We start from the raw sequence: 14,033 nt of genomic DNA on the forward strand, positions 1-14,033 counted from the left end.
ATCTAGAATTTTATGTGTTTTTCACTTGTTTCAAATTAACTTCTAATTGTCTTTCATCAATCTTTGAAGCCCATCCCTGTGATGGCTTCCTATCTGCACTATAAGTTTCTCTCATTTATTCTTAAGAATCACATTGAGCTTCTAAATATTATAATTTTGTTTTGTTTAGTTATTTGACTCTTTGAGTAGATCATGAGTTCCTTAAGTGTAGAGACTAGCTAATTCACACATATAAATGATTATCAGCGCATCTGAGCAGCTCTGGTGGCAGGGCAGTGACCTTACAAGACAAATGCTTCTCAGTCAGGGATTCTACAGAAAGACCACAAAAAGACAATAGAACCTTGGTTTATAGTTTTGGGGCTAAACGTGGAATCATTAATACAATCTGTCTCCTCCTATATTTTTAATAGGTAGGTAACAGTTTGAGACACTATGTAGGGTCAAATTTCCAAAAGGAGTTAATGATGAATGTCTCTTTGGGATTTTTCAGTCTGCTTCAGGTAAAGCAAGGTGTGTGTGTGTGTGTGTGTGTGTGTGTGTGTGTGTGTGTTGTCAAGTGTTCTGCTGCTAGACCAATGACAGCAAACTTAAGTTGAGGATACAGTAATCTAAAGAATGACTTCCCTTCTTATGAACTATACCTGCTCAAACCAGGCCACCTTATCCAGCAAGTTTGCTGTGTGCTGTGAAGAGCCAGAGCCATTCCGCAGGGAATGCATCATCAACTCAGAAAATGATGACAAACCCGACCTTTCACACCTGCCGCTCTCGAGGTTTACAGAGGACCAGTCTGTGTGTGAACAGTTCAGTGGCAACCGGGATTGCTTTCTACAAGAGTAAGGAAGTGGCACACCCTTCCTTCTAGTAACTTACACATTCATTTTGGGGGAGATGTCGAAAACTTGAACGTAAGTGGTGCTTTGGACGGCCAGTCTGGCCAAGAGGAGTCTGAAGTTATTCAGGTCCACTCATGATGCTGTGTGGGACTGTGAGTTTAGCTGCGTGGGAACAGTACATGAAAGAGAAACTAGAGGGCCCTTTATCCTCAAAGGCTGACAACTAGTGTAAAGGTTTTCTTAAAAAGAGCAAGGTGATAGTTCAGTGTTCCGGGCATTGGGATGAGGGACTTAGAGATAAAGAAGATTGGTTTTCCTGGTTAGCACTTCTGGCTGGTTTAATATGCACTATCAAGTAGAGGTAGCATTTGGGCATGAAGGAGTTGGGACATTAGCATCACAGGTAGTCATTCAGAAATGGACCTTAGTTTGTACATCACAGCAGAGTGATCACAACATGTAATATTAAGAGGGTGACACTGTGCAATTAAATTGCTTCCAGAGTCACGTGTGCAGCCTCGAGAATTGAGTTTTCCTCAAAGGTACATGACCTCACTTACATTTTACAAATTATGTCTGATCCTAGCTGATAAAATCGGATACTACTATCTGAACCGGCACTCATATAAACTCCTAAACTTGCATTTGGTCCTGAAAAGTCAATGGAGTTGTGCTGACTAGATCCAGGCGATGTGAGTGCCTGTCTCACTGCGCACCAGCTTCCCCAGGCAGTGTGTTCCAGTGGTAAACTGAGGCAGTCTGTGAGGAGGTATCAAAGATCTCATCTTCATCCTGTGTTTTGAAAACATTCTAGAATCTACTTTTATTTTCTTCTTAAGAAACTGTATTATTATTATTATTAATTGTGTGTATGTGTGTTTCTGTGTTTCTAAGGTTAGCAATGCCAGGTTCCCTGGACCTGGAGTTACAAGCAGTTGTGTGCTCCTGTGTGTGAAAGCTGGGAACTGAACTCTGGTCTCTGGAAGAACAGTGTGTGCTCCTAACCACTGGGCCACCTCTGCAGCCCCCATTTTATTTTAATTTTTTTGGTGAGCCAGATGAGTGTGTAGATTATGACAGGACTACTTACACTTGATAGCTTATTTGAACGGGGACAGGGGAGATGGTGGTTTAATGCCTCAAAAAGACATTCATAGGAGGTCTTTTTTTCTTTTTTCTTTTTTTAAGAAAAAAAACTCAGCCCCAAAGGTCATTGGAAAATACATCTTTCCATACAAATACTTGAAGCTGATCTCACATGGAAGTCTCAAGGCTCCGAGTAAGAGCCTTCTAGTCAGCCAATGTGTTTCAGGTTCAAATCTGCCATCCAGTACCACATGCCTTTGGGAGATCACAGGACCTTATTGATTTGCTTTTCTTATTTCAATGTACTACAGTGAAGCCTCTCTGACAGCTTACCAAGGTTTCTAAAGTGGGGGGGAGTCACTTCAACTTCATGGTCTTCATGATTTTTCAAAAATAGTGAAACAAACAGCTCCTGAGTGTATCCTGTGGGTAAGAAGGTTCAGAAGGGAGGCAATCTCCCCAATGTTACACCAGCAGTAAAGACAGTGACAAGAATAAAACCCAGGTCAACAGCTCGCAGATCTGAGGGAACTTTCTCTGTGCCAAACACTGCTTATTAGGCCGAGGTACACTGTGTTGGCCTACTAAGGGGGGTGTGCTCCTGTGTAAGAGCTGAGCCCGAAAGGTTACGAATGCCCTCCCATTGGAGCCTATTTCATGGTTGCAGAACACTCTGATTCTACCTTTAGCTCCCAAAACCCCATCTGGCTCTTCTCAGTGTACTTTGTGGCATGTTTTATAACCATGACTGGTATATATTTATATCAAACTGTGACTTCTTAGCACATATACTATCTCTATACATGTATATTTGTGCTTCTGTGTATGTGAGCATGCTGCTAATATAAAAAGTCTAAAATTATTAAATAAACCAATGAATGGACACACACACACACACACACACACACACACACACACCAGCTAAATAGGTATATACCCTTCCTCTTTCTGGCTTGATAAAAGATTTGCCTACTGCTTAGAGAATTCAGCATTTAGGCTCCCAAAATGAGTTATGTCATGATAAAATGGATTCTTAATCTCACTAGTCCCCCATTTTTTCCCAAAAATCATGTGATAATTTCTCTTTCAGAAAAACATGAATTTTTTTCTCTTTGCATTTTCCAACTCACTAACTAAAAAACAAAACAAAACAAAACAAAAAAACAACAAAAAAAAAACCAAACCAACAAACCAAAATAATCAAGCCAAACCAAACAAAACCAACCACAGGAAATAAATGTAGTTATTTCTATTGAGTATTTTGTTAAAAACATAGCAACTATTTTGGTCAAAGGATTAGGGAAAATGGTACTGTAATCCTATTTCAAGGCATATTGCTGTGACCCTGGATAAACACTAATGCCAGCATCCATTTTCTTTAGAAAGAGGTGCTCCAAAGAGTGGGTCTTGAAGCCGAGACCGTGTTAAAACTTACTGTGATTTACACAAGCAGCTGGGTGATGGCAGCTTCCAGGACAGGTATGTCCTCAGATGCCCTCATTCTCCTCAGAGACTGTTGGTTAATCCCTGGTGCTAAGATTTGCTCAGAGTTTTTACTCACTCTTTCGTTTCATATTAACCAGCCCTCTGTGCTGATTCAACAGATATTTATATAATTTTGGGAGCCTCCATCCTGGTCCCAAGGCTGGTCTCCCAGATGCCCCTGGGGCAAGGGAGCAAAGCAGGCTGGCTCTGCAGGGCCATCATGACCTGCATACCTGATTGGGGCTGTGACTTGGAATCTTAACTGCAGTAGAGATGAGAATCCAGGGTCCACCTACCAGTTTGTTTTTTCAGGCAAGGTTAGTATGTCGACCAAAAGCTAGATGGCTATCTTAGTTATCTGTCAGGGGAATGTGAACATGCTGGTTACAGAGAGCCCTGTGCATCCTATTTATGGAGGACTGCGTAATCAGAAAGTAAAGGCTGCTTTGGGAATCTCCAGGGTCTTCTAGAATGGTCTATATATAAGCACTGTATTAAAGGGAAGTTCCGTTTGAAATAACATCTCATAATACCGAGTTTAAATTAAATGTCCAAAGTAATGGATCAGAGTACCCTGGTTCTTTCAGGCAGGGCTTTTGACTTAGTGTTTTCTTTCCGTTTATGTTGTGCTCAGTTGTTAATGCCCATTGTAAGGGTTAGTTTGTGGCTCTCAAACTTTAGACAGAACCTCCCAAGAAGACATTGGAACTCAGGCCCTGAACTCAAGAGTTTCTGAATCAGGCAGAATCTAGGAAAGTCCTGGATATCTAACAAGTACCAGGGAGGGCTGATGCTGATGTAGCTGGTTCATCCCCCTAAGACCTGCTGCCTACCCAGCTGCTGTAGAAACTGCCACCAAAATAGTTTGATGCTTTGCTCCTGTGAATCCCTTCTCAAAGAAGCCAGCACCTGAAAACAATGTAAAACTGGTTTCATATCTACCCTCCATCCAAAACAAACGAACAACACAGTCAGTGACTTCCTAAATCCTCCTAACCTACCTAAACCCTGCCCTTCACCTGGCTTATCCAAAGGCATTGTCCTTTCTCAACTCTAAGGACTTTTCCTCCAGACACCCTGCCAGGCATCCTGAAATGGGCACCGTCCTTGTCTTTTATACCCCGTTAGGGAAATACCACTAAGGACGAAATTTGCCAAGGCAGTGTTGAAATAGACCAGTTTTGTAAAAATGAATAAGCATTAAACCAAAACGTGACGTCATCGCAGGCTGTCCACTAACAGCTTGCAAAAGCAGCAAGAAGTCATGCTCCCTGGTCGAAGGCCCATAGCACGCTGTGCACAATCACTAGTGAACTCATGGTGAACAATTACTAGTCCTCAAGGTGATCTGACTGTGTCATGTGCCAAATGCAGCTCACCCTGGCTTTTCTGTCACTTTACCTAATTTCTGTTAATTGAGTCTCTAGAGGTCAACAGCCCTCACCCTCTCCCCACTCCCCAAAGCCCTTCTTATATTTTTAAGCAAGGAGGTAGTTTTGGAACAGGCAGGAGCTAAGCTTCCTGCAAATTTCCCAAGCCGAGAGAAACAGAAGCTGTTTATGTCCCTGAATCTTTGGGTCCCCAAAAAAGACACTGCCAGCTCACAAAATGGAAGAAAAGCTAGATACATACTATATGCACTTCAAAGCGAGTTGAAATTGTTATAAGGGTTTCTGACGTGAACTCACTAAGAAAGACAGAGGCAATTCCTCCCCTTATTTCCAGCAAGAGACTTGACCTCTTCAAAGGTTCTGCCTTAGCTCCCAGCACCTGCAAGCACTCTGTCCACATACTTCTTGTCCGGCTCTGCTCCCTGGGATGTGAGTCCCTGGAGAACTGTTCCTCGGGGCCACTGGGTCCCTACTCCACACCTGGGAAAAGGTCCCCAGGAGCTTTATCGAGGCTCTGTCCAGAGGAGCTGCCTGATTTTAGCTTTGGCAGTATCCAGGATAAGTCCAGTGAAGCAGGGCTGGGTTGGAGCAGGTTGTAAGTGGGTGACAATGACAATTACGTCCAATTACTGAGCCACTGGGGCAGGGCAAAAGATATCTACCTAATGTTCCTCCTACATCAGAAACAGTGTTAGATATGGTGGGAAAATTAAGATGGATGTTTGCGTGTGTACTCGTTGCCAGGAATAAGAACTTACTCTTTTAGGCTCATGGTGTTTTATACTAAGAAAGCCCCACAGCTGTCTGCCCAGGAGCTGGTGCTGTTGGCAAAGAAGAGGACCAGGTAAGCATACTCCTGATACATCTGCCATCTCTCTCTGGTCCTCGGGAACCAACCCCATTCCTCGGACATATCTAGGGCTTACCAGTGAAGCTAAAGAATCTCAGAGAATACTTCTAGGTAGCTTATGTTAACTGTCTTTACTTAGAAACAAGGGAGGGCTGTCCACTCTCAAACTCACCTCATTAGGGTCACAAGCCTGCCCCCAGGATCATTACCAGGGTCTGCTGCTGGGGTTTTAAAGTTGACCAAACTGATGTTGGCAAGCAGTTGCAAAGGTACTGCGGATGTTTGGCCAACGCTGGTGGATCTCCCAGGAGAATGTGTGGGGACCTCCATGTGACCACTCACAAAGGCAACGGCCTCCCATAGCTACAGAGGACTGGCTGTAGTAACAGACTTCCCTTTCTTAGATCAAAATATTTTAGAGGTTGAAATAAAATAGGATGATCAGTTCACACGAGGTGGGGTTGGCCTTCCGTACGCTTCCTCCAGCCTCTCTTGAGGATTTGCCTTCTAGGTCTTTTGAGCTGCATGGCTTCAACATTTCTGATCTCTTGTTGGGTGAGAATGTCCTTTGTCCTATGTTCGTAGTATATTGTATGCTGCTTTCATTCTAACGTGCTACACGGCAGGCTTTTTTCTAACAAGGTAGAGCCATTTGAATTAAAAATCAAAAGTTATTACCTACCCTGTCTTCACTGTCACTTGAACTTTTTGTTTTTGTTATTATGGAATTGTGCCTTCTTCGCGGAGTTCATATAGTTAGATTTATATGTTCCCAGAGCCTTGCTTTGGGGAAATTGTCTTGGCTACTTCTAAAATAGATAAATTCATAATTAAATGATTATGTTGACTAGTTCAAATAATTTCATCAAAGTTATAGATGTGGGGACCAAAGTGGGAGCCAGGTGGGGAGATATTTTTTTATAAGGGGTCAAGAAAATGGGGGAGACAATTGAAACGTGACTAAGACCAAGATCGGGCATTCAAATGCCCAAGGAGCACCTACTGTGTGCCAGCTCTGTAGTTGGTCTGTGTGTCTGTCATGGAATGATGTAGGACACTGGATCTGAACTTGCTGAGAAGCGCCAGTAGCTGCTTCACATTTGAGTCACACTGGTTGGGGGTAGGGGTGGGGCTTGGAGCTTAATGTTAAGGTAGTGAGTGCTGTTGGGACAGCGTAAGAAGCCGTTAGCTATCTGGGGTTAAAGCTGGTCTGTCTAATGACAGAGAAAGTAACCTAGAGATGATTCACCTGCACCTCAGCCTGACAGTGACATGAAGAAGGAGCACAAGCTGCTCAGTTCACACCGACAACTTCGCTTCCTGTAAAAAATGAAATCTTGGGGCTGGAGAGATGGCTCAGTGGTTAGAGCACTGACTGCTCTTCCAGAGGTCCTGAGTTCAAAGCCCAGCAACCACATGGTGACTCACAACCATCTGTGATGGGATCTGATGCCCTCTTCTGGTGTGTCTGAAGACAGTGACAGCGTACTTATACACAATAAATAAATAAATCTTTAAAAAATGAAATCTTGGTGGTGCTGGACTGAAATCTAACTTGATGATCAAATATAATCTCCTTGTCTGTGGGTAAAATAGAAAACCACCAACAAGAATAACCTCATTCCTCTTACTTTAATTCTCTTCTGGAGAGACAAAGCTTGTCCTCGGAGCTCTGTGCAGAAGACAGGGTGAGCGGCCCGTCCATGCTGGTGTGGGCCACTGCTGCGATGCATCCTATGCCTTCCGGAAGCCCTGCTTTGATGTCCTGCAAGCCGATGAGACTTACATTTCTCCACCTTTGTCTTGTGAACAAGTCATCAGCCTCAAAGAGAACTTGTGCCAAGCTCAGGACAAGGAACTCCAAATTGAAAAGCAAAAGTAAGCCTAGGTTCACTTTGGGTTTTGCTAGCAACAATGTGGCTCTTATGGAAATAGTTAAGCCAGCTACTGAAAGAACTCTTGCATAAAGAATGCAGCAACTAAGCAAAAGAACATAGCTGCTGTGTTGTGACCCCTGCTTGATCAGTTAATGAGAATGAATCTACATTTATAAGGAAATATTGGCAGAGGAAACTTTAATATAGTTTCCAAAGTGTTGCAGCGCAGGCATTCATCTACTAAGGTGCTCTATGCAAAAAGAAATCTGTTAAAGAAGTTTGGAAATGTTACTTTCCTAGAAGAAAAAATAATGACACTAAAATTGAAAGTCAGAGAAATCTTGCAATTAAGTAATCTAGTTTGGTCACATTAAGAATCAGTTATGGGCTAACCCCAGAGGCTCGGACTGCCCCAGAAACAACTCACAGACTGTGTGAAGTTCAAGAAAAAAAGAAAACAAAACAACAACAACAACAACAAAAAGTCATGCTCAATCCTTACACACCAAGAAAACGTTGACTACCTCCGGGTTACCTCCTGTTTTACATGTACTTTTTGCTCATTGTAACTAGTAAGACCTTAATGCAGAGTATCAAACCTTAAAAAAAAGAAGAAAAAAAAAAGCCAAGCACTGACACAATTGTATTTGTATACATTTATGCAAAAATGTTTAAATTTTTTTCTTTTATCTTTGTTTTTAAAATAAAGTTTAAAAAAAAGAAAGAAAAAAAAAGAATCAGTTATGGGGCAAGGTTGCTCAGTGGTTAGGGGCATACACGGGACTTGTAGAAGACCTAGGTGTTATTCCCAGCATTCCTGTCAGATGTCGGTCACAAATACCTGTAACTACAAGGGATCTGATGCCATCTTCTGTACTCACGTGCACTTAATTTTACACACACATGCACATGCACACACTCAATTTAAAAGTAAAATGACTTTTAAATGACTCCAAAGAGTTGTCCTCTGACCTCCACATGCACACCGTGGTACACATGTTCCTGCACAACACACACACACACACACACACACACACACACACACAAACATACACACACAATAGGGATTTTAATAAACTATTAGTTATTTACATGACCCTACCCGGAACCCCCCAATAATTGAGGCAGAGTCCTATGGATTTTTAAACATCAGCTCTAGCACAATTACTAGGCAAGTTACTCCTAATCTTGTTGAGATTTGATCTTGCTGTGTATTGTAGTGTTAAGTGTGCAGCCCCCAAGACCTGGAGTTTGCATGTAGACACAAATGAAGCTATATGACCCTGAGCCCAAGTAATTTCTGATTGGTAAATAAAGATACCAACAGCCAATAGCTGGGCAGAAGAGACATAGGTGGGGTTTAGGCTTTGCAGGCTTGGTGTGGAGAGGAAGCACCAGAAGATTGTAGGAGCGGGGACACGCGGCTCTCCTGGGCTGCCCAGTTGGAGTTAAGAGCAGCTAATCAAGCATAGTAAGTAATAACTTGGGGCTATTGGCAGGAAAGTAGATTATAATGACATAGTGGGTAGGTATCTGCCTAGCTCCTGTGTTAAGATTTATTATAAATATAAAGGCTGTGTGTTGCGGTAAATATTTAAAAGGTGTGACTGTTTCCTATGTGCTACTGCTCCACACGGGTCCCCAGTTCTCTCTGACGATCTGTGAGCCGTCCCAGCATGGCACCTCACCAGGCTGCTCCCACTCTTACCACGCCAGGCCCACACATCCCAGTTCCGTGGCGGGCTTGGTGCATCCTGCCATTACAGCTTCTCTTGAACCCAATTAAGTTGCCACATGAAGGAAAACACCACACAATAGACTCTGATCCAATTGATACAATATGATTTTCCCACCTAGACAGCACTAATCATTCCTTACACTCCCATATGAATAAAATATTCATAAGGACCTGTATCTATGCAGAGATGCGCAGAGAGAAATATCTACGTCTGCCTCCATGTTCTCCCAGTTTCTCTTCTCTCTCTGGCTCCTCCCTCTCTTTCTAAAACCTTTTCCTGCCCATCCTTCCTTCTCGTCCAATGACAGGCCTCGTTTTATCTTGTACTTGCCTTCCTGCATAAAGACATCATCTTACAGTTGTGCATGTGTTTCATCATGGAACTTAAATGATGAAGGCGGGGCAGAGACCTCGGTCGGGATGTGAATCATCACTGCAGCATACTGATTCTCCCCCGACCCCAAGCCAGCAGTACCTAAGGCGGGGCAGAAACCTCGGATCACGATTTCATAATTTTTATAACACAATCTAACTTTTCTAGCACAAGATAGTTAGTTCCCAGCTGTGCTCCCCAGCCCTTGCCGATTGTGTCTCTTCCAGGATATTTTTGCTCCATTAGCCTGTTCAGGGTCCACTTTTGGCGCCGCGTGCTCATGATCCACTCAGCCCCTGGCAGCCTTCCTCTTCCCTCTCTCCTTCTTCCTTCTCCCCTTGTGGTCCTTACCTGTGACACCTCAGCCCAGCCCAGTAACTGAAACCCCGCCTACCTCTGTCCTCCCCAGTAATTGGCTGTAGCTACATTTACTTAACCAATAGCTTTAAGTTGGAGAGCAAACTTTATACAACAAAGACTGGTGTATGTGGAAATTCACTCATCTAGGGGCAACTAGATCTTGAGAGCCAGTATTTAGCATTTGTATATTTGTATACATAGCACCAGACCAACCCCCAACATATGTGTGTGTATATAATATAATATAATGTAATGTAATGTAATATAATATAATATAATATACAATACGTAAAACATAGTATAATATGTAATGTATAATACATGACATATAATACATGATATAACATAATATAAATATGTGATATATAGTATTAATATCTAAGATAATATATAATGTAATATGTAACATAGTATATATTGTACATGTATATTCACATGCATGTTTCATATATAATTACATCATTTTCTCTCCCTTTCCTTCCTCCACAATAAGAATGGACACGTGCTTTCTACTTGATGGTTAAGTGAAGACAAGGCAAAGCAACGGCATTCTTAGTTACAGTCTAACCTCCAGGGATGAGGTCAGGGGGTGAGCACACTTGCCTGTGGCCGTAGAAATGGATCTACTTCTGAGCATTCACACCAGACACCGCAAACGAAATACTGTATCTTTCTGCTAAAGGCCACTGTAACTCAGTGGAAATTAGCCCAGGCTAAGGTAAGAATACAAGAAAGAAGCTAATATTCCCTCTAGAAAGCACGGTTTTCGTTCCTTGAAATTCCCAGGACACAGGGAGGTAGCTCTTTCTGTTATTACGTCATCAAGCCCTCACTGCAAGTTCACGAGGTGGGTAGCACCATTGCAGCGTTTTCATTATGAAGAAACTAGGGGGTAGGAAAGGAGGTCCCACTCTGAGACCACATCCACGGACAGGAAGCAGAAGTCGAGGTCATAGAAAAACTGACCAATGCTGGAAGAAACCTGTAAGCCGAACTATTCAGAGGGAGAGCAGTGAGCTCTGGGTAAGCCTGGCCTGCACAATGATCGTGAGGCCAGCCTGACCTCCACATGTAGTGAGACTGTCTCTAAATCTGAAAAAATAAAAGGTCTGGGGCTATAGCTCAATGTCTACATAGAGTATATAGTATATACCCATTTACGCATGAGTTAGGCTTTGTCTTTATGCCCTAGTACTTGAGTAAAAGTAAAAGAAAATACATAGGAGACCTTCAACAAATATTTGAAAGCAAGTACAAAAATTAGAGGCTTCCAGGGTGAGATGGGGCTGGGAATCAGAAAGGAACAGGAGAGGTAAACAGCCTCAAAAAGACCATCTGGGTGTGACGGGGTGAGCCCTCACACGCACATCGCCCTTATAGAACCGGCAGCTTTTGTGTTCGGAGTGGTCAGAGTTAACGAGTCTCCGATGTTCTGAACCCCATTTCCAGATGTCCTGAATCCGGGCGATAGGAGACCCATTCTTGCCCATTATACACAGGGCCTTCCCCTTTCTCCTTGTTTCAGGGTGCACTTCCATACTCAGCTCTTGTGCTCTTCCTCCCTCTACTGGCCGTTCTGAGAACTGCATCCGTGAACTAGCTAAGGGTCGGGCGGAAAGCAAGCCTCCAGAGGGAAAATACTCGCTATTTCCAGAGACCAGAGTAGAGCATTTGAGAGGCGTAAAGTCACAGAAGAGTTTGGGACTTCGAAGCTGTGAGTCAGAAGAGAGAGGGAGCGTATGTGAGGAAGAATTCATCAGGATAGTGGAGGCCTTCTCTGACTATGTGCTAGTGAATACTTAGGAGAGCTGGAATGAGGTGCCCTTCTTTTTGTAGGTGTCAGGACCCTGATTGAAGAACATAGTTAGAAATGTGTCCAAGTAGACCTACCATCACCACCATCATCACCGTCACTACCGCTGCCATCACGCTTAGGAATAGGGAAGTCCCACGGTGTAGGTTGCCAGCGTTCATTGATTTGGTGTTTCCCAAGGAACACTACATGTATACATTTTTCAGTGATAGGATGACTCAGTTCTAGGTCTGGAGAGATGGCTCGGGTGCCAAGGAAGCAGGAGAACTGAGTTTCACCTCCGGCACCTACGGAGCCTGACTGAGACTTCATGCCGCCGGCAACAACAGAGGCCGAGACAGGAGGATACCAGCCAGTCCAGCTGGACGATGAGCTTCAGATAGAGTCTCTGACAGATATACTCACATTTCTTTAGTAGGAATATGTATGCAAGCATGTTTATATGTGTGTGCATGTATGCATGTATGTATGTATGCATGCATGCTTGTATGTATGCATGTGTGTATGTATGCATGTGTGTATGCATGGGTGCATCATGCATGCATGTGTGTGCACACATGTATGTGTGCATATATGTGTGCTTGTATGTATGTATACATGTATAGCTATGTGTATACACACACACACACACACACACACACACACACACACAAACTCACCCAACTGCAATGGGAACAAGTCTGTGTTCCTCAGTCTGAGCAATCAGTTTGTTAGAATCTGATAATCATTATTGAAAGGTAGTATAGACTGGTTGGACCCACACTATAGATTAAATGGCACAGAGACACAAACTCAGGTCAGGTCTAGTTCAGGATGAAAACTGAATATGACTGAACAGTTGGCAAAAAAGATATGTTATATTATGTTCTGATTTTTAAACAAATATTGATTCTTTTATGATAAAGGTAACTGCGGTTGTTTGTAATATACGGACAAATAGAGAAGAAAATTATCATTTGAGTCCAACAGTGGAGACACACATTGTAAACGCATGTGTGACACAGGAGTCTATGGTGAGCTCACACTTCCAGTCTTTAGGTTCTCTATGATTACTAATGCTTCCCTATGTGGCATTTCTGTGTCAGCGGTCACCTATGGCTCTCGGGAGGGAGTCCTCTGCTTTCACAGTTCCCAGAGGGGGGAGTAGTCCTGGACTGCAGCCACACCATCATCCACAGAGCTGATGTCCCTCTGATGTCCCTCTCCCTCCCAGGATGACATGCTTTCGAGGGGCCACCATGGCGGAGCTGATGTGCCTTAATGATGTGCAGGACTTTCTAGAGAACATTTGCTCAGTACTTTTTCAAAGAGTTAGTTGTCCTCACCTCCTAAAGGAGGGAGACCCAGCAGGCGACTACAGAGCTCTTCCTGCTTCCCCAAACCAAGCCTCTCACAGTAGGTAGATTTCTCACTTAGCTTTCATGATGGAAGCTCATCTCACAGCTTAGTGGGTTATGTCTAAAAGATTATGAAACCCCTGTTGCAAAAGCAAAATGGAGGGCACTTTTCAGATGAAGAGAGAAGTGGAAACACTGAAATCATAAATAAAATTATGGGCACGTGGACTGAGATACAGCAAAGATTAATATATACCGAAAGCTAACGGCTTTTCCTTTAAAATATTACACTGTGCATTTTATACACATCTGTCACTGGTTATTTCTCACAAGGACATTTAAATGGTCTTGAAATGTTCTTTATATGACTCTAACCATTTACTGTCGCTGGGCATGGACACTTCCTATTATAAATTACCAGAAGACTTTCTCATTCATATTCTCTGTCACTACATCTGCTTTTACCTAAATTCCTAGGACCTAGAACCAGGGAAACGTCCGTTCAGGTGAAATGTCTGGATTCCCTTGGTTCTGCCTTGTAACGTCTCAGAAGTAGGCAATGCCATGCTTCAAAGGCCGGCCATGTCTTCTGGAAGTTTCTGAAGATCGTGTGTGCTGTGTTGTCTCACTGATGACAGGCATGCTGCCTCAGCATTGTGTGTCCTCACATGAAGTGACAGTGTGGGTGAGGGGGTGGAGAAGGTAAGAATTTTTGTGTTCTGAGATGGGACCTCACTATATGGGTCCGCTGACTTGGAACTCCCTAAGTAAAGCAGGCTAGCTTTGAACTCAGAGAGATCTGTTTGGCTCTGCCTCCCAGCTGCTGGGATTTGTGGTAATGCACCATCATGTCCAACAGAAGCAGGAGTTTAGAGAAAGTATGC

At 43.2% G+C, this 14,033-nt stretch overlaps 1 pseudogene across 1 annotated transcript in view; it reads left to right on the top strand.

Moving 5' to 3' along the window:
- Positions 1 to 14,033, top strand: part of LOC308416280 (alpha-fetoprotein-like) — a 39,036-nt pseudogene that overhangs the window by 18,781 nt on the left and 6,222 nt on the right. The window contains exons 8-12 of the transcript in view: positions 625 to 839; positions 3,339 to 3,404; positions 5,568 to 5,645; positions 6,163 to 6,206; positions 7,301 to 7,529. The product of the transcript in view is annotated as an alpha-fetoprotein-like (transcript). The remainder of the gene's footprint in view (positions 1 to 624; positions 840 to 3,338; positions 3,405 to 5,567; positions 5,646 to 6,162; positions 6,207 to 7,300; positions 7,530 to 14,033) is intronic.

Source organism: Micromys minutus (genome assembly GCF_963924665.1).
Source record: "Micromys minutus genome assembly, chromosome: 1".
NCBI classification, from domain to species: domain Eukaryota; kingdom Metazoa; phylum Chordata; class Mammalia; order Rodentia; family Muridae; genus Micromys; species Micromys minutus.